Raw genomic sequence first — 24,672 nt, 5'->3', positions numbered from 1 at the left:
CCTGAAATCTCTGTGATGTTCCTCATGGTTCTCGTGAAAGCTAGTGACACCCCAATGGTTCATTCCCTTCAAGTAACAAAAAATGTGCTTTCTGGAATATGTATGCTTTGTAGTAAAAAACACCTTGTGAGTACAAGGAACAAAAACGCATTCTTTTTTCCTAAATGTTAGAGAAACCCATTTTCAGATGAGTTGACCTAAGCCAGGTACTTTTGGGCTCTCCTGGAGTTTTGGTGGTGGTTTTTGCATGTTCACTTGTACATGTGTGTGAGGGAGGTTACTGTCATGAGTGTGTTGTGGTCATTGATATAAGAAGAACTAAAGTTGAACACTAGAGTCACACACTGTTAAGAGCGTGACTTTTAAAAATAAAAGTACTGTGTGACAAAGCCCACAGGGAAGGACCAAAACTGTACTTACAGGCAAATTTATAGCTTTAAATACAATTGTATCATGTAACATTTATAAATGAACTAATGTTCAACTTGAAAAGTTAGAAAAGAAAATAAGTCAAAGCTATAGGAGTCAGGAAAATAATGAAAAAATTTATTAAATGATATAAAACCAGAAAACAGGTAAGTCTAACAGCCGTTACTGGAAAACAAGACATTGTTAACTGCTCAAAAATCTCATGCAGAAAAAAACAAGGAAAGCACACACACACAGAATGAGTAATTAGTATTCATGATTATTGTTATATACATTATAATCAGTAAATATAATGGGGCTCTATCAATACAGAAGAGATTAAAGATGTTAGAGAAATGGATGGTTTTTTGAGCAATACAAAGTATCTAAGTTAACTCAAGTAAAAAATATATTAAGACACAAAATAACACACACACACACCCATTGGGGAGACACTGAGCTGCCATTTTAATGGACCAACCACTTCAAATGAATAATAAATGTGTAATTTCATGTAACAAAATTGTTTCAGAACACAGAAATGGAGGAAGAACTGTTCAATGTCCTTCATGAGGCAGCATAACTGAGAGCTCCTGGGGCGGAGCCCCACACATTGAACCAACACCTGCACTGGGGGTGATTCTGAGACCTCTGAAGAACTGGGGCCACACAGTGCTATCCATGGTCTGAGTGTCTGCATCCCCCTGAAATCTAGATGTTGAAACGCAGTCCCTAAGGTGATGGGTTACGAGGTAGGGACTTGGGTGCTGATTAGGACATGAGGGTGGAGCCCACATGAGTGGGATTCGTGCCCTTATGAAGGAGACCCCACAGAGAGCTCTCATCCCTTCCTCCGTGTGAGGACAAGGTGAGCAGCTGCCTAAACTGTAGGACCAGAGAATTTGTGGGGATACCCTGACTGGCCTACTTCTAGCCAGTTGGGAGTTTTCTTATGTAGCAGTAAAGTTTGCGTACCTAGACTGGAAGGCTTGGATTCATGTTTGTAATTACCAGGGATAAGCATTTAGCTGTGTGACTCTGGGAGTCCTGATCGGCAAACTATGGGTTGTATCAACCATTTAACTTTGGAGATGCGATTATCTTTTCAGCATGACACAGAGCTTCCTTTTTCACATTTGATATCTCATGATTAATGGTGAAAATGATAAATTAATAGATAAAAATGACAATGGAAATTTTGGTGAATTTCCAGTAAGAAGGTATTAAACAGTCTCTGTGTATTAATTCATCTGTTTGACAGCACATTTTGGCTTTAAAAAGGTCATTCCTTTCCAGGATATTTTTGAGACATATTTCCACACAATCTATTTTACTTGAAAAATTGTAGAAACTCAATTTGTACTAAATGATTGGAGGGAAAAGTCTCCAAGTATAAGTTGCTGATCATTTAAATAGTGGCGACAAACACATAAAAACTCTGGTTTCTGCTGAACATTCTGACAGCCCGTTTCCTGAGGGAACACTGTGGAGCAGGCACGAGGTGTGTTCCATTGTGAGGCCACTTTTATCAACTTCACTCGTACCCGTGGGGTAAGACATCGCACACCATCGCATCGCATCTTCAGCATTTTCCCTTTGGAAGGTTTGATTTATCCATAGTTATCTCTCAAATGCATATTGACACAAACTTTTAAAATAAGTAATTCAAAAAAGAAAAAAAAAAGGAAATTAAATTGAGGTTGTTCCACTGTGTATCTTTCTCTGATTCCCTCTCAGGATTTCTTTCCCCCTCCATCACCTTCCCAATGACCTTTGTCTCTAGGCAGGACCTCTGAACTCTAGGTCACTCGTCTCTGAAGTAGGTCTCATAACTTCAGACCTACCCGTTTCTTTAACGTGCTCGTGTGGACCGCGCGGCCGGTGTTTCCCTGACTCGCTGCCGGGTGCTGTGTAAATGTGAGGGCCAGCGCTGTCGGCTGAATCCAGACCTGGCTGGGTCATAGAGAAAAAAGGTTTGCCTCTCCAGACCCGGTGATCGGTGGCCCCCACTTGAGAAGCAGTCTGCGTTTACTTAGCTGAGGCTCATTCATCCACGTGGGACCAGCCTGGGTGGCTCAGTCCCTTTGTGAGAAGTCGCAGTGAGAGGATTCATCAACACAATGACCCGAAGACCTGGGAAAATCAATAGCTACTCCTCAGTGCCAGATCCTTACCCTCACCCAGAGTGATAGGTGTGGTTCCAGGACGGGCCTCCCCCCGTCACCCGGATTCCTGGGACAGGCGTGTCCCCACCAGCAGATGAGCAGCGACACCCAGGCATTCCTGGGCGTGTCTCCCATGGCCCTCAGCCCTGTCTAAGGGGTAGTCAGAGCTCCTGGTGACTTGGGAGCCTTTCTTCCAGTTAATCTGTCAATTTTCACACAGTGCGGCTGCTGTGAACAAAATTGGAGCTTTTACCGTCCCCACTTAGATACAGTTTGTAAAGCGCAGGGTGGGAGACAGTGAACCCAGCGCAGCATGCCGGGGATCGCTTTAAAGGCCCGAGGTGCTCGCTCTCGGCGCCCTGGCCCAGGGCGTCCCTTTCTCCTGAGAAGACTCGTCGTTGCAAAGGTGCCGGTGTCCCTGGGAGGACTTTGGGGACTCCTCTCAGAACACGTGGTCTCTGGACTCCATTTCCCCGTCATTGTGTGTTTCTCTGGCTGGAGGTGAAAATTAATTTGAATGTTCGCATTAGGTGGACTGACCTGATGGGCAACAGCAGGTGTGTGACCCGTTGGTACCTCGCCCTGTGAGTAGACCCTTCACCAGACACGCTCTGGGACAGCAGCTGCCGTGGGCTGGAGACACGTGCTGGAGCTGCCCGTGGGGAGCGCACAGCGCGCTTCAGGAGACGGGGCCTGGTGTCTGAGAAGCTCCTTCCAGTGTTACTCGTGTAGCGGAGGTGCGCCGTGTGCAAGGGGCAGACTCACTACCTAAAGTGTGTTGTGCTGTTTAATTTTCAGCTGTTCTTTGAGGCTGACTAATGGCACTGTCCCCGCTTTATAGGGGAAATGGAGGCTTGTGTTAATTCATGAATCGCTCAAGATCATGGGGCTCGTAAATAATTGAACCAATATCTCATCCCAGGCCTCTGCCCCGGAGCTTGTGCTGTGAAACAAGAGGAACATAATTATGATTTAAGTAATAAAGTTAGAGCCTGAGTTTTCATTTCAAGTCAGTGTCCTTCTAGTGGATAAATGTGATTTTCACTCTCATACTGTAAAGAATGTGTGTGTGCCTGTGTGTGCCTGTGTGTATGTGTGTTGCATCTGTGTGTGCGTGTGTGTGTGTACACACATATATAGGCCAAGTTTCTAGAAATAGTTGAAAAGAAACAGTAAAACCTTGACCAGTGTTTTCTTTTTAGGATTATTATCATTTTAACTATTATTATTTTTTCTTTTTTATTAAATTTATTGGGGTGGCATTGGTTAATAAGATCATGTAGGTTTCAAGTGTGCAGTTCTATGATATGTGATCTGTATGTTGCATTGTGTTGTTAGTATGTAAGTGGTAGTTGCAAATGGTGCCAAAAGCTGTAAATAGGGCCTTACCTTCTTAGCAGTACCTGCCCCTAATGTAGGAACAACAAAACCAGGCCTGGAGGCACGTAACGCACGTCTGTAGCCAGTTCACATACACACAGCTGGTGACCGACCACGTTAAAATAAAACAAGTGGTGATGCACTTATGGCTCTCTGTTACCGTGAATATAGGACTTTTTCTGTTTCATAGGAATACTTCTTTATATTTGCCATAACCATTTGTGGCCCTTTGTTTTTTGGGAATATGTAAGAAAGGACGAAAGAAGAGTAATTATGTTTCTGAAAATAGCAGCAACGTAAGGAGCACATGTTGGGTCCTCGCCTCTGGAAATTATTGCTGCTGACCCAGAAGTAACGGTGGTTAGGTGCTCACTTTGGTGATTGGTTATCATGCCACCCAGGAGGGCTTATCATAAATTCAAGCAATCCTGTATTTCTGGCTAATCAAGAAAATATAATATTTCTGTTCCAATCAAGTATGCTGCATTTAAATGTAAGTTAGGCTAGACTTGTATAATTGAAGATATTTCTGAGCGGCCAATCTACATATATATCTACATTAATTGATATTTTCAGTTATAAAACTATCACAAGACAGTGATTTTATTTGAAGTTCTCTACAGTGGAACTTGGTTAGAGGATCACACATATACGCAAGCATGAAGGTGCGAGTGTGCCCATTTATTCTCAGTAACATCGTGCTTGTATCTTCCTTGGACGGAAAAACACTCTTGGGTGCAAAATTATTTTGCAATTAAAGTTTACCTTTGTAGCCTTAAGAGAACATATAATACCATGTTTATGGGAACAGGTTTTCTGTATTGTTACCCTCATTTTACATATTTATATAAATAACAAAAACCATGGGTGTCTCCTCCTTCCTTGCTCACCATTTCATTGTTTTAAAACCCTTTGTAAAGTACCGTCTTAGGATATTGTTTCTTTTACTGAACCTGAATACCACAGACTCTCCTGGGCCCCTGGGGCCCTTCCACTAACAGAGGCCGGGTGGGAGTTTTCCGAAGTCGCAGCAGGTGGGAGGCAGGGGGGAGAGGAGCCTGGCATCCCGGCCCATCTGGGCACTTCCATCAAGCTGGGCAGTCACCCAGCGGTACCTGATCTTCATTCCCTCCTAATTTAATTTTAAGATGGGCAGCGTTAGGCATCAGATACTGGAAGCCCGCGTGTGCCAGGAGACGCGTTAATCACCTGCTTTTGCTCTTTTCCTAGGAACGGCCACACAGCAGCCTCGGCATGCGCCCCCAGGACTGGCCCTGAAAGGTAAGCTTCCCGCAGGGAGGGGCCTCCCCGCAGGTGCTTCACCTCTGACCGGCTTCCTTAGTTTCCATGGAAACATCGAGCTCCTTTCCCTGCAGGTTGACACCGTGAGGTCATCATCAGTGTTTTTCTGAAAGGTTGAGTGTAATGAAGGCAGGGGGGTCATGTGCATTGAGACCTGACGATAGGAAACCGGGACCTTTCCCAGGTCTGTCTGGAAGAGGGTACCTGTGGCGGCTTCTCTGTGGTTCTGGTGAATTTGTTAATTCAAAACTTCAGAATTTGGGATAATAGAAAAAGTATTGGGAATAAAGGAAATGGTGTTTCAGTTTTGCAAATGGCTTTGCAGGAGAGGAGGTTTTATCAGCCAAATTAACTCAAATACGAAGTTAACCGGGCCCTGCGAATGCTCAGGTCTTGAAGGGAAGCCTTCTGCTGTGTGTCTGTCTGGAGCATATGACACTGTTTTCCTTAATGAAAGATACAGATCTAAAAATGTGAAGTGGGTACCTGTCAGTTCCCCAAGGCTGTTGTCAGGAAGTACCAGGCCTGGGCAGCTTAGATCCTGTAGGTTAGAGTCTGAGATCCAAGTGTAGGTGGCCGGGCTCCCCCTGAAGGCTCTTGGGGGCCCCGCCCTTGCTTCCTCCAGCTCCTGGTTGTGGCACCAGTTCTTGGTGAGTCTTGGTTGGTACTTCCGTCATTTGGGTCTCCCTGTCCTGACCCGGACTTTCCCCTCTGTGTCTGTGTCCAAATGTCTTCTTGTCATGAGGACACCAGCCATGGGGTGAGGGGCCACCCTATCCCCCCGTGACCTCATCTCAGCTTGATCGAATCTGCAAAGACCCTTTCTTCATAGTTCTGGAATTAGGATTTCAACATCTCTTTTTAGGGGACACAGTTCATCCATAACAGCACCTACTCCTCAAAGGTGACATGAGTGATGTCCACACTGACTGTGTTAACTAGGCCTCCGTGGTGGAGAAAGAGCTTGCTCACTCCACTGGTGCACACGAGATAAAATGCTGAAGTATTCTAATGGGTGTGTTAATTATCTACTGGTGGCCAACTTCTCTCCCAAGCAACCTTGTTCCTCAGGCCTGTGATTCATGGCCTCTCTGCCCGACAGACACGTGGGCTCCACGTCCTCAGCTCCACAGAGGCAGCCGAACTGATGGACTGGGCAGCTCAGCTCAGCCTCTGAGAGTCGGTCTCTGGTGAACCGAGATCACAGGGTCGGCTGAATCGGCCATGTCGGTGGTCCTGTCATATATCCGTCACCTAAGTGGGAATAATTTGGACTTTGTGTCCAGAGCCCTGTGCTTGACTCCTTGCTCTCATGTTTGGGAAGATAAACTAGTCTCTTTGAGGCCCCCCGGCCATCTGTAAAGTGGGGACTGTGGTACTGTCCGTGGGCGGGCATCACCTCAAGTTGCTTTGTTAATACCGTAAAATCCAGTCCCACCTGCACACGCAGCAGGTGGGATAACACGGCCGCACCCCTGCCTCTCTGTTTCCGTGTAAATAATGTCCGTCCTTCGCTAGGTGACGCCAGTCAGTTACAGTAGATCAAGGAATGCAGTTCGCTTACATCCTGCTCCTTGCGTGCACCTGGAAGGCATGAGATCGAAGGACGCCGGACGTGAAGGGCCACTGGTGACTGCGTTTGTGTGCAGTGCCCAGGGCAGGCCAACCGCAGGACAGAGAAACCCACCGGTGGCTCCCAGGCGCTCGGGGGAGAGGCGGGAGTGGCTGCCGGTGGGCTCAGGTGCCTTCTGGGCGGCGATGGTGCTCTAGAGTTAGGTGGTGGTGAAGGTCGCACAGCCTTGTGAATCCGCTAAGAACCACCGAATCGTAGGTGGATGGTGAGTTTCATGACCTGTGAACTCCGTCTCACTAGTGCATTAGGACGACATGTACTGCCCGGCCGACGTGGCCCAGTGGTTGAGCCTCAACCCATGAACCAAGAGGTCACGGGTTCGAATCCCGGTCAGGGCACGTGCCAGGGTTTCAGGCCTGATCCCCAGTAGGGGGCGTGCGGGAGGCAGCTGATCGATGTTTCTCTCTCATCCATGTTTATGTCTCTCTGTTCCTCTCCCTTCCTCTCTCTAAAAATCAATAAAAACTTTTTTTTTTAAAAAAAAGAAGTGCATGTTTTAGGAAGACAAGATTTGAGCTTCGGACCTGGCAACTAGAGAGCATAACCAAAGGAACGGACTCCTTGAGCTGCCGTTCAAATCCACCCACTGTTTTCCTAAAAGTCCTAACCTGTCCTCTGAAGCCAAAGACCAAGCCAGGGCTCTGCTAGTGAGTGAGGGTCCTGGTCTCACACAAGGTCCTGGGTCCTTGGGTCAGATGGTTCCTATTCAGGATTTTTCAGTCGCTACCTCCCTTAGCCCCAAATTCCGCAAACCATCAGCAAGGGCACCAACAGCTGTTTGCCTGGTTCGTATAAGACTTGGGAAGAGCAAACGTCAGGGACTCACCGCGGTGCCAGCTGGGACACAGGCCTCTGAAACGGACGCGTCCAACACTGTGAAACCTGGTCATAAATATTAGGCAACACCATTTGTTCTTTGGCAGCTTAACTGTCCCCAGGCTGGCTTTCCTTCTGCTGGCATTTAGCCCCAAAAGAAAGGGCTAGCTCGCATCTCTGCTCACAGGTGATGGGCTGTTTCGGGCCCCGGGGGCTCTGGTAGAGCAGGGACATGTCCAACTGGAAGCAGGGCTTGTACTCTCCAGGGTTTCTCCCGGCAGGCGACCTTCCCTGGCCCAGGTGAGTTACCTGTGCTGAGAGGGCGTTAACATACTGTGGGGTGACGTCAGAGCTGAGGGGACACACCCGCGGCCTGCCACGGAAATGGGCCCTGCCGGCTTTTCCAAATGCACCTGCTGCCAGTCAGACAGGAAGCCGCTGCCTGGACTGCGCATGTCGTCGTCGTCACTTTTTTTACTTATGAGTTTTTTCCTTTAGAATATAGTAGAGATTATTATTTTCTTTTTTTTTTTACCTTTGGCTTGTCTTTGAAGATTGAAGTGATAATCACAGTGTGGGAATGGAGAGGACGGCTGAGGGACTCCGGGGAGTGTATCGTAAATTGTAACGTCAAGCAGACGTTTTCCATCTGAATTGTGAAAAAGTGGCAGAGAGACCGTCCCTCTGGCCCTGCGGCTTCCCTGCGCTGTCCCTGTGGGCAGAGGGGGGGAGGCCGTGGGGAGGCCTTTGGGTTGTTTTTCCTCCCAACAGGTACTTATTGGGATCTCACGATGTCCCGGCATCTTCACTAGGATCTGGTGATCGGGCTGCTGGTAGATTATGGCAGTGCCTCGGGTTTTCAGTTTGATATTGAGGAGGGTGACATATAAACAAGTAAAAGTATTCAAATTGTGTGAGGTCCCAGGGAGAAAATGACGGGGGGTAGGGAGCGCGGTGTGGTCGGCATCTCTGCTGGTGTGACCTGCGCCATCGCCCTCACCCTCAGGAGAAGATAAGTTAGGGCCCAATTTTATGTCATGTTTACACTGAGACAGGGCAGCCAGTCTTCAGAACATCAGTGCAGCTGCCTTCTAGTCGCACCCGGCATCGCGAATACAAGCTTCATAATCGCCCCAAATAGAGTGGCATTCCCGGGGAGTCTCCTCTTTAAAAGTGGTCCTCAGACCAGACTCCCAGGGTTGGAGCGTCGCCAACAAAGATGCACTAACAAATGTGACCCAAAGGCCGAGGGCGCAGTCAGCGTGGCCGTGCGAATGTTAAAGAAAAGCTAAAGATATGTCTGTTTGAAGATTGTACAGCATGTTTATTGAACATCCGAGCTCCGGGGGACTGATCGGCTGTTTGCAAACCATCCGCGTGGCTCCGATTTCGCAAACACGTTACTCAGCGGGGAAAGCGAAGGAAGACCTCAGGTGGATGCCGCTGGACCAACGTGCGGAACCGAGTCCATGGAAACAAACCACCGGAAACCAGCTGGAGAAATTGGAGACGCTTAAACGTGGGGACCAGGGAGGGGACGTGAGAGGAAGCAGCAGCCACCTTGCCCTGAAAGGGATGAAACATCGCCCGACAGGAGGACGTTCAGGTGTCGCTGGTGGGCGCAGGGCAGGAGATTAGAGCACAGCGAGCTTCCCTGACGTTAAGACCCATTCCTGCTGGTGGCTGGCGCCGCAGAGAAGCCGCGGGTGGGCACGGGGCAGCTGCTGATGGCTTACTCGGCTCCGGTGGCCTGCGGCCGTCCCTGCCCCCTGGGCTTCTCACTGCGCCAGGAGCTCCACGCGGGCTGAGTCTCACTTGACAAATAGGCCAGAGCCACTTGGGGGAAAGAGAGGAAAAGGCTCGGAACTAGAAACAGAGGCACTGGCCGCAGGGAGCGTCTGGGGGATAACACTGCGTCAGATGACACGGAGCCGGCCTCCCAGGGGCAGAGCCTGCTGTGTCGGCAGCCTCAGAGCTGCGTTAGCTGTTTAAAGTGCCAGCGCAGCTCAGATGCCCCCCAGCTGGCATCCTCTCAGAACCGTGACTTGTGCAAATCTTTCTGTTTCTCAAGTGGAGTCAGCATCCATCGAACTTCTGATCTGTGTGTCCCGGCAGCACGGTGGAATTTTATTCACATTTTAAGGCTAAAAATATAGAAGCATAGGAATTAGACGTTTTGCCTGATGTGACCCCGCGATGTGGCAGATGAGCCAAAACGATGACATTAGTTTCAGGGAGTTTTGCTCTTTCAAAACAAGAGGCGTATGCTGGCCTGGGCTGCAAGGTCGTGGGGCTCAGTGTCTTGGCCGAGAAATCTTGTTGCGAGAAAGAGGGGCCCCCTTCTCACCCCTGAAACTAGGCCAACAAAGACTTGGCTTACGGGGTGAGTACAGGCATCTCCCGGGACCTGCAGCTGCGCCCGCTGGAGGTCAGAAGGAAGGGCCGGTGTGAGCCTCCCGTGTTTCCGGGACCCTGTGGGGTGCCTGCATCCGTCTGTCTGTCTCTCTGCCATGCTAGTCCCTTTTTCTTTGCAGATTCTTCCCTCTGGGTTGGTATGCAGTCAGTTGACAGTGGTCATCCCAGCCCTGTATCAACATGACTCACTGGCTCTGGGTTCAGGTCCTTGCGCACTAATCGGAAATTCTATGAGGAGAGAAAACCCAGGTCCCGCCGCTCGGAGGGGCGAGGAGACGCCAGGACTGCCTCTCGGCCTGGCCTGGGAGCTGAGTTCTGGGAGGCAGGCTCTGGGCTGCGCAGGTGGCCGGAGTCCTTTCATATTCAGCAAACTGCTCGAGTGTTCAGACGTCTAACTGACACTGCAGCAAGGGCAGGGCTGAGCCCAGTCAACATGTCGTGTCAGCACTCGCCACCGGGGGCGCCACCTCTGCCCCCGAGAGCTCCCCTGGCGGCCAGCCCTTCACCAGAGAACACTCCGTGCAAGGCCTGGGTTCCCATCCCCACTGATACCGTGTGAGAAAAAGTGGGGGAGCAGGCCAGTGCTGACCTTTGTCTGTGGTCCTTTTTGTGACATCTAGCTCTTAACTAAGTCAGCAGAGAAAAATTTTACAGGAGACGTCTGAATACTGTGGAAGGCTTGGATATTTTTACCAGAAACTCCAAGACTGCCAGCACCGTCTATTTCCGCACAGCACGTGGCCCAGTGCCTGTTTATTGTCACAACCTAACACCTAGGCCAGTACTTCTCAAACCTCAGTGTCCCCACAGATCCCGTGGGAGTCCTGTTAGAAATACAGATTATCTGCTCCAGGAAACCAGGTGGAGCTGGTTCCCAGGCCCTGCTGTGAGCGGCAGTGACATTGAGAACCTGTTTCTAGGTCCAGAACCACTGGGTTCTTATGTTAGAACCCAGCAACATGGACTTCGGGGCAGTGAGGCAGGTGCTTAAAGACAGTCTAGTTTCTAGGCCTGCTGGAATTAAAAGCTGGATTCTGTTGATTCTCCCAGCCTTGGGGACTTGCATATTTATTCTGCTGACTCCAGGCTCTTTTGTTCAGTTTAGTAAAAACGACTGCATGTGCGGCCTTAACTCACTCTCACCGTCTGGTTCTCAGCTCGAGCAGGTACTGTGAACACAAACAGACGGGTGGGAGACAGATTTATCTGTTTATCAGCCAAGCTTTTCCGAAGCAGAGTCTGGGATGCAGGGGGAGCGTTGATTGATACTAAAATTTTGACAGCTGGGAGTATATTTTCAGGAACAAGAGGAGTAAGTTGGGCTAAAGAGGGCTGAGGAGAATAAAAATCAGATTTATTAAGGACCTTTCCAGTGAGTGGGCTGTGTCTTTTCTTGATGCAAAATAGTCTGTAATTCCAATTACAGGATCCTGCGACATGCAGTTCAGCTGTGAGCACCTACATAAACAGCCCGTCGTCTTAATCCTGTCTGCATTTGGGATCACGCGATAGCATCTGTAAATTTAAACGACTGTGATATGCAACGTCTTTCTGAAAGAATACAGACTATATCATATTTCAGTGAGAGGTCTTTGAAATCACCCCAGCTGCCGTCTTTTATGTAGTAAGATACATGATTTGTACAGTTGGGGCTGGATTTACGGATCTACCGCGTAACACACTCAGTGGCTTGGGAACATCTGTTTACTCTCATGCAACATTCTTGTCCAGTGTGAGTGTCCACTGGGGCGAAACCCTTTCTTAGGGTTTCTGACCGTTTCCACGAGCTTATCTTCAGGACACACTATGAAAAGGGTACAATATTCCCGTCTATTTGAGACAGGGTCACAGTGCCCCTCGCAGTCTGAGTAAAAGGGAAAGCCTGCATTCCCTCTTTCACAGTCACTGGACCTGAGGAGGCGTCTCTCCACCTTTTGGTTGCTGTTCTATGTTCCTGGTAGGTTTTCAGATACGTCATATTTGCGTCAAGTCACTCAGTCATTCTAGGCCTTCCCACCTGTCCAAGTCAAGTCACCCACTGCTCTGACTAAATTATGGTAAATATTTATTTGCAAGGTTTTAATCAGCCAACAACAGCCCTCTGACCTAGTGAAATGGCGACTTTATAAGGTTTGATGCTCCCCAGATCCATCCGTCGGGTCTGCACCCCTTCATTAGCGGGACGTGGGTTCACAGATGACGTCAACTCACTTTTTACCGCTGGGCTCACCGGCTGGTGGCCGAGAACGGAATGTGTTTGTGTAGTGGTCGCGAGGACCCCTCCGGAACTCCTGGTATGTCTGTCACCACTTAGGCGCCACAGTTCCTGATGGAATCACGGCACACTGAGGGAGTTTCATCAGTAGGATCTGTAACAAGTCCTCATTTTTACCTGAGGGCGGAGGCAAACTCAGACTTGCGGACGCTTCCCTCAGGTCACCTCTGTGGGCTGCTCACCGGCTCAGTCACTGGTTCAGCAGACCTTTCGGGCTCCTCCCAGGTTTTAAGGACTGTGAAATGTATTGTTAAACACATACCTGCCTTAAGGGAATTAACGGAGCAGAGCAGAACCCCGGTGAACAGGCAGCCCCCTGTGGTGTGGGCAGACGAGTCCTCTTCGGAGCACATGTGTGTGGAAATGTCACAGGACGGGTGTGGAGTTGGGTTTCCCTTCGGCAGAGCAGTCCGATGGCTGCTGAAGGCCATGCGTGATCACTGGGGCTGTGCCTGAGCCGCCAAGGCCTGGCTGATGGCTCCTATGTAAGGTACCCAGGTAGCCCTACCCGCACCTCCCTACCAGGAACCCAGTTTTCAGTCTATTGGGGTGAGATACCACGTCTGTAGACCGTCTAATCGAAGGTCACCTCCCAGGTGCTATTGACGGCAGGCTTCAGGAGGGTGGGGTGCAGTGATCCTGCCAAAGCCCAGGGCAGTGAACAGAGCTGACCCGTAATCTGTAGCCTCACACGATGCCGGCGCGTGCCCGCGGGTAGGAAATAAATAACACGTGTTGCAGATTCCCACACTGTCGCTTCCTACTGGTGGCTGAGGGCTGGAATGTTTACAGCAGACCCTGGGTGCCGGAGCTGTGCTTGGATGTGGTGCTGTCGTATTTCAGGGGGAATCCTTAACCCGTGTTGTGTGGGTCACATGGTCAAGTTCAATGGAGTTAAGTTTGGAAATCAGACAGTCCTGGGTTTGAACTTGAGTTGCTGAGACCGGCTGGCCATGTACCTTTAACTCTCTGACCCTGGGAGCCGTCTTTCGTGAAACGGGAGCACTTCCCTCTGCGTGGGGTTGGGGCGTCTGCAGGTGCCAGGGGAGCGCGCCCTCCTGTCCGCCAGCCTGGCACCTGCTGCCTGCGGCGGCTGCTCTTTCTGTTTCGGGCCACCGCGGGTGGTGTGTCCGAGGAGGAAGGGGCGTTGCCGGAATCGGGGAAGTGATGAGAGTAGAATTCCCATTTCAGAACTCTCCATGTTCCCGAGTTAGCTCATTTCTAAAGCACCTCTGGCGTTTTTCAACAATGTAGCCAGTCTAAGTCTTTTAATCTCCTTAACACCTGGAGGAGTTAGATAGTTACAGCCCTGGCCTTGCTTAAGAAGCAAATGGAGTCGGGCTGGTGTGTTGCATTTTGTTTGGGAAGTTGTAAGTGAAAGGAAAAATTATGCAAAATCTGATCCTATGAGTCTTGGTTTTCTGGTAATTGGAAGCACCTATTAGTGATTCCAACAAAGTTAAGGGAAAAAATTCTATTGTTACTATTTTTAAGAGAGAACTGCAGGGTGAATCTAGGCCATCGCCATGGCGATGCCAAGTCTCGCTGCCTTCCCTCCTCCCCTCCCCCTCCCTCCCGCACTGTGTTTGGTTCTGCATCAGGTCTACTATTTTCATTACCCACAAAATAATAATGGAGCAATTTAACTGTATTGGAGACATTTCTTAAACCGTTTATTTATCCTTTGGGGATAAGGCAGTTACAATACAATATTTTGTATATTGTATGAGTTTCACACTTTTAAATCGTCGGCTTTGAGAGCTCCCGCAGCGACTGCTGGGTTTACTCTTACGTCGGTGGGAGAAGAGATTCCCAGGGGAGGGGACCAGCTGTGCTGAGTCCAGGTAGCCGCTCCCAGCTTCCCTTTGGCCTCCTCAGGACGTCACCTTACAGGGAGGTCCCGTATTTTCTCTCACCTGCACTTCCTCTGTCGTTTCTAAAGATTCATGTTGCTGACACATGGCTCTTCTTGGTCCCTCACGTGGATAAAAGCATCCCCGTTACCTGTGACATTGAGAGTGTGCTCTTCATGTTCCACCTTCTCCCTGGCCTGTCCTCACCTGGCCTGGCCTCACCTGGCCTCTAATCTCTGTTCCGATTGTGTTTTTCTGTTTTCAGTCCTTGTCAAGTTAGTCCCCGTGATGTGGAATCACTTTACACACCCTTTTATCTTTTCAGGGTCTCTACCCAGTTAATAGGAAAGGAACAGGAAAGGGGGGAGTGAATATGAGAGAAAGGTGAATTAGAGAAGGTCGGTCCATTCAGTCCTTATCCCCCAGGGATCCGCTGGCCCAAGGAAGGCTGGGATGAGGTGTGAGTTCCCAGGGCCTCTCTTGCGTTAGCGTCTGGCTGTGCCCAGCATGATTCTAGAGCTTAGATAGAAGTAATTTGTATACACTGTGCCCCCCAAGTGCACGTCAGAGGGAACAGTGAATTGTCCCAGTCCTGGGTGGGGTGAAATAGAACAGACACACGCTGGCTGTGCAGGGCCCGTGAGAGGTGGGGTGCGTCCACCCCCCGGCAGCTCTGTAACGAGCAGGTGATTTTGATTCCATGATATTTTCAGTCCGTGCTTGGAGCCTCGACCCTTGCTTGGCTCTCCGGCTTCGGTACTGGAAGGCTGGCTGCATTCCGGAAGCCGCCTCCTCTCTTGGCTACATCCTACGTGAGAGGTGACCCCACGCAGGTGGAAAAGTGTCACTTCCTACCGCTTGACTGAGTGAGAGCCTGGAAAACGAATTTCATCAGGCAAATGTGTCTGTTTGCACCCAAATGACATCTTTTTTATAAGTTATCCTTAAGAGATTAAACATCAGGATTAAATTCTGTGGCCCTGACTTAAAACTGTACCTGTTTCTCATTCACAACACATTTTGCTGTGTTATAATCCCCCACTTTGTTAAAAAGCAAAAGGAGGGGGCACAGACTACCTGATCTCTTGAGTGCGCACAACTGTGCTCACTGCCTGAGGCCAGGAGAGAGGCCAGCCGCCCACTTCTGCAGACCTCATGCCATAAAATACATTTCTGATACTTAGTATCTTTCAAAGCACTAATACAGGACCAGTGGTAATATCCTGAGGTCTGCTGAAATGCCTTACAATTAAACAAAGGTCACTGATGGTGTTATGTCGGAGAGAACTCTTACTCAACTTTGATGCTTCTGTTGGCCAGAAATCATGAAATAGTCATGACCAGGACTTACGGAAAACTGGCTTCGGGGGCACCGGGGTCAAGTTCAGTGAAGTCCAAGAAGGAAATGAGCGGAGGCGGAGGCGGGGCAGGGGGAGGTGACAGGCCATGAGCACCCTGCAGGTCCGTCCCTGTTTGATCTGACATCACCCCGAGGGTGCTGATCTCAAACACAGGTGGCCTGTGGCGCTTTCTAAGTCGGCGCGCGGATTACCTGCCTTACCGCTTACCTCGCCAGTGCGTTTTATCACAGATTCCGAGAGTCAGAGGATTCTAGAGGTTTACGTGGTGTTTCTCCACCAGGAGGTGAACACAGAGCAGTGTTTGCAACCCCGCTGTGAAGAGAGGCGTGTTCGTGGAGACCTGCCTCCTCTGGGACACTGATCACCGCCCCCAGAAGCTTGCTCCCAGAGCACCATCTAAGGCAGAGGGAGCGCCAGGGCGTCCCTCAAAGCAGTCTCGTAGCATCTGTTCAAAGCACTTACTGCCTTCTAAACGTCTACTCACATGCTTCCCTGAGCGAGAATGCAAACCCCACTCCCCGTGTGTCTGGGTGTCACTTGGAGATGGATGTGGGCAGGTGTGACGTGGTTCCTGACATCTGTCCTGAGTACTCACGACATTTGTGCAGACACGTGTTGATCCCCGAGGACCCTTCCAGTCTCCCACCTTTTCTAACTCGGTCTGTGATCCACCGCTCATCCTATCAAGCCAACCCAAGTCTGCGTCCTGCCCAAGGGTGGCCTCCCATGGTCCTGGCCGTGAAGACCAGAGGGACTCTTCATCCCAATCACACATCCCTGCAGGTCCTTCAAGCCTGTCTTGTAGCATCTATTCAAAGCACTTACTGCCTTTTAAACGTCTACTCATGTTTCCTTCCAGAAATCTGATCCTTAGCATCCTCTTGAACACTTCGCCCCCCCAGCTCCAGTGCTCTGAGGCCCCTTCCCCACTTTTCCGTCTTCCTCCAGTGCCTGCACTGCCCCTGTCTCTGCACCTGTCACTGCCCCTGTCTCTGCACCTGTCACTGCACCTGTTACTGTATCTGCTGTCGGGGGCCCTGCTGTCGTCCCATTGCTGACACAGCCCAAGTGTCTAGAGGGCCCTTTGCACACAGTGGGCTCCCCAGAACTATTTGAGAATATGTGCATCTTATGGAATATTGAATTAATGGCTATTTTATCTATTATTTAATTTTGCTCCCCCACTAGAGTGAATGAAGACAGGTGTGCTGTTTGCTTCCTTGCTGGGGCTTGTAGCCACATTGTGTTACACATAATAGTCACCTGATACATGTTCTTAAATGAATGAACTAATCGAGAAAAGGACTTGGAAGAATGTTAATATTTTCTCTGTGGTCCCCACCGAGGCTCACAGCTAACGTGATGCTGTTTTTCATTAAGTAATTACCTCCCCTTGGCAGCAATGACTGGACACCGGCTGGGCAATCAAGGGCATGTGGCCGTGATGTTTACGGTCCAGCCACGGGCCACGCCCTCAGAGTGTGACAGACATGTTTTCGGGGGGAATTAAATCCAGGTTAAAGCCAGCGTCTGAGTACTTCCTGCTACTCGGTTTAGATAAGAACAATTTTATCTCATTTAAGTAAACAGTCATCGAGTGTTTAATATGAATGATGACCAGTCCTGCTAGTAAGGGTTTAGGTTGCTACTTAGAGCAGGGAAGTCGCATAAATGTGACCATTTCCACACTAACCTTTTATTAAATCTCGATGGGGCCAGGAGGTATATTGACAGGCCGTTGCAGTAGGTTCCACCTACCTACCTATCTGCTCGTCGGTTTATCTGTCATCTATCTATGTGTCTGTTGACCTGTCTGTCACCTGTCTGTCACCCATCTATGTATGGATCTGTCACCTGTCTGTCATCCACCTAATGTGTGTCTGTCTGTTGTTATTGAGGGCGTATGCTTCAGAAGCTTGAAACTTGTAAGACTGAAGCAGCAATTCAGTGGCGGCTTAAATGTTTCTAATGCTTGCTTGATACAAGAATCGTGTGAAGCGGTTTGAAAATAATGGTTTTATGTCATTGATGCGCGAAAAGACAGGTGACCGTGGTGGCTGGACATGCGCGATCGTTTACATACTCGACAGGGCATGGAACCCGCGGCCCACTGGTCCGTCCTGCCCCCTCCGTCCGCAGGGGCGGTGGATCGGGGCGCAGAGAGGCCCCCGAGGAAGCGCCCACCCTCCAGAGGCTCCCCTGCGGGCCCTGGTTGAAATCTGACACCAGGTCCCAGTCCTTCGTGTCCCAGGAAAACACGAAGAAGAAGGAACTGCTTCTGGGGCCAGGTGGCCCGCAGGGCCGGGGCAGGTGTGTTTTCCTCCGTTTGCCTCGGGGAGAGGAGGCAGCGGGCCCGAGATGATGCCGAGAGCAGCTGAGCAGGAGCCCGAGCGTCTGCAGTCCGGTCAGGCGGGTTCCAGTCAGTAGTTTGGCCTTAGAGAAATCACGTTATTTCTATTCTAACCTTTCCCCCCTCTAGTTTTTTCAGGTAGGGAGAGATGCAGAGGTAAGAGGAATACCCTCCGAGGTCCGTGTCGTGATTACAGATACAGGGAGCGATGCTGCTCTTTAGTGAAAGTCAGAAGAGCTGTGACTTAGGTCCCCGGGGCTGGAGGAGGGCCCCTCCCCAGGGGGTGGCTGTTGGAGGCCTGGAGGTGGGGGTGGTGACCCAGCCTATACCCACCCCATCGTCTCTCCAATAGCAGGGGACTCCTTCCTCCTGGCTGGGGATTTTCAGGTGAAATAAGACCAGGAAGGTGTGTAAACACTGAAGGCCCAGGGAGGGATCAGGCCAGGATGGGCGTCGGGATCAGATGCTGCCAACTTCAGAATGGACGCACTGCTTAGAATGCGCTTCATAGCTCAAAACAAGTTTTGTTTTCAAGCCCCCCCCCTCCGCCCCGAACACAATTCTTGGCATTAGGCACACGTTCACCTACTATAAGCACATATTAAATTTTCAGTCTGCTAACAGGTTCTAACCAGGACTTTGATGTTTGGCAAAAGAAGGGACACCCGACACAACTAGGAAGCTGTGATTGGAAAGCTTGTATCATCCTGTCTGGACAGGGAAGGGGGCCTGCAGAATTCTGCCTGCTGAAGAATTTAGGCTCTAGAAAGCTCTTGAAAGGCCACCCTGACCAGGGCGAGGATGTCAAACCCACATAGAGCAGGTGCTATTTTTAGAAACTCGAAGTAACCGGAACGCATTTCACTTACAGTTTAAACTTTTTGTAGGCAATTTGGAAAGCAGAAATTATATTTTGGGGTTCCTGATCTCTGACTGAAATGACATTTTAGTCAGTAATACTGGTTTCTTGGCCATGGCTAGGAAGATGTCCGTTCTCCAGCAGGAATGATTAAGCATCTCTGTCTCAGACCCCGCGGGGAAGGTTCTGTTGTAATGTGAGTGTCCCTCTGACTCCACCAGGGAGAAGGGCCCCCAGGTGGCAGGTGCGACTCAGGGACACTGATTTACAGCCTCTGCCCCTTGGTCAGGGAATAAGTTGGTTAGGAAGACTTCTGACCTCTGTGAGGGACTCCAGGACCCCCATCCCTGGCCCCAGGTGGAGCTTCGGGCGGTGCAATCGGCCATGCGGGGAAGGTCACCAGCTCCCTCAGGCTCCTACAGGGAGCTTGGCTCGTGCTACTTAAAGCAGTTAAACTCTGACACCTGGAAAGAAGAGTTACTCTCTTTCTTTGATATCACATCACTATTGAGTTTAACTTAAAAATACTCCCTCTTTAATGAGGTTGCTGGCACCTGGCCTGTGACCAGCTGTGGGCTGCCAGAGTGGGTCCCTGCGAGTCTGTTATCACATGGACAGGGCTGTCCAGAGCGGTGCTCACCTGTCTCGTGTCTGCTCACCTGTCCGTGATCACCTGTCTGGTGTCTGTGCTCACCTGACTCGTGCCTGTGCGGAAGGCAGGGCACCCCACGTTCCTGATGGACCCTAAGGGGGGCCTCACTGGATAAAACGCGGCCCTGCTGCTAATGAGAAATAATGAGGAGAAGCAATAAAATATTTATAGTCGAGTCATTAGACAAGTTTGACCGTGAGGAAATTAAAAAGTCTCAAATGCCGAAACTGTGATAAATATAGAAAATATAAATGCGTGTTTAAATTTTTATTTAATGATGAAATGAAAGAAAGATCACATTCCTCGTGCTCTGTGTACTAACCAAGTCTGCTCTGTGTACCGACGACTATCAAATAGTGAGAGACGAATGACGTTGCTGAAACGCGGGCCCGTCCTCAGGTGGACCGTGGCGCTGTGCGCCGCAGCTGTTTCTTGTCTCAGCACGTCCGCAGTGCTTTGACGACTCTCACACCGAGCGATGTGCTTTAGTACCTGAAGAGTCCGTCTGACAATATGCATAGAGTGTCTCTGGAAAGGTTATTGTGCAGATCTGCTGCAGAGAGGTTTCATGAGGCCATGTATTAAACCTGAAATTAATCAGCAAGCTGGTGGCAGCGGACAGTTTCAAATGTTTCTCAGTTTATGGCCTATCTTTTCCACAAAATAAAAATCGCTACCTGCAGCTCTGGCCGGGTGGCTCAGCCGGCTGAGTGTCGTCCTGGGCACCAAGAGGCGGCGGGTTCGATCCCTGGTCGGAGCTTGTGCCGGAGGCAACCGATCAATGTTTCTCTTCCACATAAATATTTCTCTCTCTGTCTCTCTTCCTCTTTCTAAAATCAATTTTAAAAACTGCCACCTGCCAATACTGTCCGAGGCATCATTGTCCCTTACGGAAGCAACTTACAGGCGAGCGTCAGCTTTGCCCACTTGCCGCGCTCCCCTCCCCACGGTGTGTCCCAAGTCACCGCATCTGCCCCCTTCTTTCTTTCCTGTCTCCTTTCTCCCCAATCCTGGGGGCGGTGGGCCATTTCGAAGATTAAAATATACGTGACGGTGGCTTAGTCTCTTCAGGGCTGTTCAATGTTCAGCGATGTGACCGCTCAGCCCCTCCATCAACAAAGGCCCCCGAGTGTCTCAGCAAAGTTTCAGACCCTGTTCTTTTTCTAGAGTCGGGGCCGGGAACGGCGAGGCGCAGAGCGTGTCCTGCCGCTGCGGGGGCCTGTGGCCCGAGCGACCTCCACTCGCGTCCCCAGGGGCCCAGCCGCCCAGAGCACCCACCAGGATGGTTCTCCTTCCCCCGCTCTTGATCTGCCCTCAGTCCCTGTTTCTGTGTCAGAAGAGTCACCGGTCCTGTGTCTGTCCACGTTTCAGAAAGCGAGGGGACACGTGATAGGAATCTAGGAAAAGCGTCATCAATCATCCACGCGCCTGGGCTGCCTGGAAGCGTGGAAGGCCGCGGTCGGGCCCAGATGGTCCTGCCGGGCCCCTCTGCCGCCAGCCCGACGGCCGTCAGGTGAGGACCCGGAGCAGGAGCAGCTGGGCCCTGACCCTCTGCTCCTCGCCTTCGCTGGGTGCCTGGTGTGTTTTCTGCCTTCACGCTGCCGTCTACTGAGGCAGAGGGCCCGGCTCACAGGGGCTGTTCCCGCCTCTCGAGAGCAGCGGCGAGACAGGACAGGCCCCCAGGGTGCGGCCGGGTGGCAGCTGGGGGCTGGCTGTTGAATGAGTGCTTGTTGCAGGACTGCTGGGGGCGCCCCTCGAGCATGAAGGCTTCGTAACCCTTCACCGGGTAGAAGGCGGTTCGCTGTGTTTTCTTGTAATTGTTCCTATTTGACTAAGTTGAAATAGAGTAAGTCTTATGGTTTATCCCTAATCCAAGCCAGAGGCTTACCTGTGTGATGTTCCGAGTAAGTGCCCAGGAAAGGTCAGTGGAGGTAGTGATGGCGACGGTGATTTCATGGTGAGAAGCAAGAGTTCAGGGAGCGCACAGCTCGGAGCAAGTCAGGGAGGGCTTCAAAGAGGCGGTGACGTGTGCAGGGGGCTCTGACGTAGAAGTCCTTGCATATCCCCAGGCGACCCTGGAGATGAAGGTAAGGGTTTTGGATGGATTAGGCACAGTCTATGGTTCTCACTTTTCTTTTTAGGTCTTTTAACCTTGAGAATTTAATCTTTCTCAGTTTTTTTCATGTTTTCTAAGTATCTGTGTAATTTTGTGGAAGGGGCATTGGTTCATAAGAAAGTGTATGGTTAACATTTAATGTGCTGTGACATCTTCATGCTGGTGTTGGCTGGGTCCTTCCCGTGGGCGTGTGCTCACCCCCACCGACCTGTGCTCAGCAGGTGTGGGCCTGGCAGCTCAAAGGCACTGGCCACAGAACGGGGACGACTGCGCTCTGTCCTCCCTCCAGTGCCCAGAGGTCCATCCACGACTTGTAACGTGAAGGCTTTCTCCGTGTTTCTCACGGCGGCCCTCTGATAGGAAGCACATGGCGAGCAGAGCAGACTGTGTGCCACAGGCACCGTGAGCGGGGCCCTGTTCCCTCCCACTCCCGTGGTTGGCGGGCGGTTCATGTATCGCTGTGGCTGAGCTCCGTGTCCCGGCCTAAGGAGCGTGAAACAGGATCCAGGCCTCCGCCCGCTTGTTACCTGGTGGACGGGTTAGCGTAAACTGGGTAAGGGCGTGAGCTGGGCGTTTATAAAATAAATCACTGGGAGGAGGCAGGAGGGGTCTCATTTATGTTAAAACTTCGTCTCTGACATCAGACTGCTGGGGCCTGAATCTGCTGTCCCGTCCACTCAGCCACATGACCTTGGGAGTGATGGAGACTCTGCCCGAGACCCAGGTTCCTCATTAGCTTCAGAAGGTGGCGTTACAGGAGTGTACGCTTCATGGGTTCGGGTGAGAATGGAATTAGATGGTATCTGCCTCACAGCACAAACTCTCAGAGAAGTCGATCGTTTGAAACAAGCACACTCTTCTCTTTCCCGAGTCCATTGTGTCCACAGAGGTTGGGGAACTAGGAGGAGATTCCCCCAAGCAGCCCTTAATTCTGTGTGAACTTCGGGGGCTGCCCTGCGTCGGCGCCCTGCAGACGACCCTGACCCAGGGTTCTCGTCAGGGCCGGGCAGTCCCAGGCTTCTCTTTCCTCTTTTGGTTCCTTACGTCACTTGGGTAAAACCCTGACGAGCCCTGAGGTCGAAGGTTGGAGGCCGGCGGCAGTTATCGTTTCTGCGCTCACACGGCGGACAGGTGGGGCCTGGCGCCAGCCGGCCGTGCCCCTCCGCGGCCCCGGCGTGTCAGAGCCGTTTGCACGCCAAGGAGTGGACCTGAGCACCGCGCCCCGGGCTGAGGGAGCAGCCTCACTTCACACCCGCGGAGGCAAGACGGAACGGCCGTGGGCCTGAGTCACGGCCACCCTGTGGCCAGGCTAAGCGCGTCAGAGCGGGCTTGCCGGCCATGCTCTGCGGTTTAGTTTCCTTATTTCTGTCCTGATCGATGTTACACCGAGTAACTTCCTCTCTCTGGAGTTCGGTAGCCTCGCCTGCAACACGGGGGCCTGGGCGAGAGGACAGACTGGGCCTTTCCGGCGTCCGCCTGCGGGCGCGTGTGGGGTTCTGGGCTGATTCCTGAGTGACCAGCTCCCGTACATATCGGCATCTCCTCTCTTCTGAATTCAGAGCTTCAGCCTCCCTTTTGGGGACAGAATTCAGCCCATAACAGACTCTGTCAGTATTGGATAAGTGGGTGAATAAATGCACGTGTGCCCAGCCATCAGGCCTGAGCCCGTGAGTTTGTCCAGGAAGGGCTGTGTCCTGTTTATTTTCGTGGGTCTGGCGTGGCCCTTGGAAGGGGAGAGCAAACTCGAGTGTAACTGAGTTTCTGCTTCTGTTCCAACTGTGTTCTTTTTGTTTTTTTCCGGGAAATGGCACTGCCGTCCTCCGGCCTTGTTGTGGCCGGGGTGAGGTCACCGTGTTGAGATGCGTAGGTCACAGCCTTTCTCTGCGGGATTATCTTACTGCGCCCACGTCAGACAGTAGACAGTGGTTGTACCATCGGGGCCAGTTCATGGAACTAGCCATGTCCTGGCTTCTCGGAATTCGTTTAAATCATTGTTTGCAAGTCATCTGGAATTATTCGAATCCACAACACCTGTCCTTGTACGAAATGCACGTGAAGTTAAATGACTTAAATATTTCAAAAACGTCTGTAGTTCCATCAGAAATTACTTGGTGGTGGCACAGGCTACTCCTTCGTTCTGTGTCTCTTCAAGGGTTGGGTGATCCAGGGAGTGAGATTCTCCTGGTTTCTGGAATTAATGTCTTTATGTAGAGTTTGTGGATCACTTTTTAAACCTGTGACTCGATGAGTAACTTCTGCTGTTTTCAAGGCAGAGCTTTGTTCTTTCAAAGAACATTGAGAGGTAAAATGGACGGATATTCATGCTACTGTGAATTTATTTCTTATAAAAGGAAACATAATTTATGTGTTTTATTTTGACAAGGATGTCAGAGTAAATTTAAAAATACAACAATACCTTCTCTCATTTTCAGTTCTTATTTTATTGACTAAGATATTTGGCTAAGTTATTTTTTGACTAATAGGTAAAAGATATACTTAATAATGGAAATATTAGAAGAAAAGTTATACAACTTGGCTATAAAGAGTTTAATTATAAACCTGAAGGTAGACAGCTGGATGGATTTCTCTGTCATTTTTATTTCTAAGTGCTTGTCGGGAAAGCCCACATTCACAGCTGGTTTTCTGTTCTGTTTTGCTGTTTTTCCTGCAAACTTCTGGCTCTGTTCTAAGGGACACGGTTCCATTATCTTCATTATTTCCCATGTTTCCCTCATCACACCTGAGCTGTGTGTCATCAGACACAGAAAACAAAGGGCCCATCTTCCGGAGAACAAAGTGGGGACTAAATGGATTTTAAAATTGCTGCACGGCCGTGGGGTTTAGACGCCTGCAGCCGGCTCCCTGAAAAATGTGCTAAAATGAAATGTAGCTCTATCGCTTCGGTTCCCATGTAACGACTTAATTAAGTGCGTAGTTAGGATTTGGGGGGAGGCTTTCATTCCAAATTTAGTCAGTAGAGCTAATTTCATAATACATGCAATTAAGCAATATATGTTTTGGAAAACAATTTTAAGAATTTTCTCTCTGCAAATGGTACTTGGGACGGAGAGCTAAATGCTAGGAGCA

The 24,672-nt window shown here is 50.3% G+C and overlaps 1 protein-coding gene across 2 annotated transcripts in view; it reads left to right on the top strand.

Annotated features, from left to right (window-relative positions):
* The window catches only part of CNTN4 (contactin 4), a 375,259-nt gene that overhangs the window by 80,458 nt on the left and 270,129 nt on the right, over positions 1-24,672 (top strand). For both annotated transcript variants that reach the window (XM_081159480.1, XM_081159479.1), the window contains exon 2: positions 5,184-5,234. The gene's annotated coding sequence lies outside the window, so the exon portion shown is untranslated. The remainder of the gene's footprint in view (positions 1-5,183; positions 5,235-24,672) is intronic.

Source organism: Miniopterus schreibersii, assembly GCF_964146895.1.
Source record: "Miniopterus schreibersii genome assembly, chromosome: 15".
Classification (NCBI taxonomy): domain Eukaryota; kingdom Metazoa; phylum Chordata; class Mammalia; order Chiroptera; family Miniopteridae; genus Miniopterus; species Miniopterus schreibersii.
Note: the sequence above shows the minus strand (reverse complement) of the source record. Positions and strands in the feature narration are given on the sequence as shown.